Below are 2,241 nucleotides of genomic sequence, written 5' to 3'. Positions count from 1 at the left end.
GGGGGAGGCGTTTTGTTTATTGATGTGTATTATTTATGGGTTTATTCTAACTTTTTGTGTTCACTGAAGTAAGTGTTTAAGCTTTGAATGGAAAGAACAGGTTGACATTCGAAAATCCGGCAACCTCCTGAACTGTGGGGTGCCGGATTTTCGAAAATGCCGATTTTTTGGCAGAATCCACCGTGGGGCTATTCAGCAACAGCAAAGTTATGAGAAAACGAAAAGGAATGAGCAGGAATGGTTGTTAGCCCGTGTAAGCAAAACACAACCGATGATTCAGGAGTAGAGCGCCATCATAACAAAAACGGCGACTCTAGAAGACAGTGAAGCACCAAGTTTGAAAATGTGCTTCGAAATCAATGCCGGAAATCTGAAGGGAACCGGATTATCGATGGCCGGATAATTGAATGTCAACCTGTGATATCAAAGCTATTGCTTCTGGTATGTTTTCTGGCAATTTTCGCTTGGAATTTCCATGAATTAATTAATCTGTCTTAATAGTTCTACACAAGGCTCCATTCCCCCTATTGATATTAGTCATAATATTAAGAGGGAGAAAGTTCACAATAACATATAATTACTGCTACCATTACGGACAGTACTATTACAATAAATGAACAATATTCCACCAATAATAATAATAATGATAATAATAATAATGATAATAATAATAATGATAATAATAATGATAATAATAATAATAATGATAATAATAATAATGATAATAATAATAATAATAATAATAATGATAATAAATAATAATAACAATAATGATAATAATGATGATGATGATGATAACAATAATAATATTGATAATAATAATAATAATAATAAAACGCTAACTTCTCTAAAATATGATCAATTGCATCAGCTGGGGTTTTTTTTTCTTTTTTTCATCGGCAATCACATCTTGGAATTGCAGTGTCGATGCAGCGGAACTTAGTCGCGCCGACGCCATTGGCAAAGACCAAAAACTATTTTCTGTATCTTTTTTCTTTTCTATTTTATTATTCATTCTTTTTTTTTCTCCCTCTCATTTACTTATGTTTTTTTCTTTTGTATTATTCATTCATTTTTTCTCTATATTTTTTTTTCTTAATTTTCCTTTTTTTTTCTCGTTTCTAGTGTGTTTTATTTTATTTTTTATTTTTTTATTATTTTTATTTTTCGTTGATAATGTTCTCTGCGTTTACGTTTTGTTATGGTGTTTATTTGTTGTTATGATTTCCTTTTTTATGCAATAATTACATGTCTATCATTCTCTGGTGATTTTTCTTGATTAGTCATTCATCTCATCAGGTGAAGGAAGAGGAGGAGGAGAAGGAAGAGAAGAAGGAGATTGAAGGAAGAGGACGAGGAGAAGGAGGAGCAGAAAGGGGAGGAGGAGGAGGAGGAGAAGGAAGAGGTAAAGGAAGAGGAGAAGAAGGTGGTGAAGAAAGAGGAGGAGGAGGAGAAGGAAGAGGAGGAGAGAATGGTGGTTGAGGAGGAAGAGGAAAAGAAAGGATGAAGAGGAGGAGAAGAAGGAGAAGGAGGAAGAATAAAAAGAAGTTGAAAGAGGAGGAGAAAGTGGAGAGGTAGTGAAGTATGAGGCGTAAAAAGAGAGGAAGAAGAAAGAAATTAAAAAATATAGAGAGAATGAGAAAATGAAAGTAAATTTACCTAGAAGAGTAGGCTACACACACAAAGGTATTCCTGGAAGGTGGATGAAGTATGAAAATAAGTAGAGGAAGTGGAGGAAGATGGAAATAAAGGAAAACGAATTTAAGTACAAGGAAGAAGGACGATTGGAGGAGACGGAGAAGAAGGAAAGAAAAATAATGATGAAAACGACGACGGGAGAAGGGAGAATGAAAGTAAACAAAGTGGAAAATAAAAATAATTAGAGAAAATTGAAGAAAATACAATAAAATACTTTGCTTTCTCCCTTTCCTTCTTTTTTTCCTTTCTTTCCACTTCCTTTCTCCCTCTCTCTTTTCCTTATTCTTTCTTACTTGCATATTCCCTTTTTCATCTTCCTCTTCTTTACTTTCCGTTTCCCTTTTCTCTTTCGTCTTTTAACCTTGCTTCTCTTGATTTTCATCTCCTCTTCCTAAATCCTTCTACCCATCTTCTTCCTTCTTTTCTCTTTATCTTTCTTCTCCCTTATTTCCTCTTCCTTTACATTTCTTCTCCTTTTCTTCCTCCCCTTTCATCTTCCTTCTCCTTTTCTTCCTCCACCTTTTCACAACCTTCCTCCTCCCT

Source organism: Penaeus vannamei, chromosome 20 (genome assembly GCF_042767895.1).
Source record: "Penaeus vannamei isolate JL-2024 chromosome 20, ASM4276789v1, whole genome shotgun sequence".
NCBI lineage: Eukaryota > Metazoa > Arthropoda > Malacostraca > Decapoda > Penaeidae > Penaeus > Penaeus vannamei.
The sequence above is the reverse complement of the archived record's forward strand: the minus strand, read 5'-3'. Positions refer to the sequence as shown.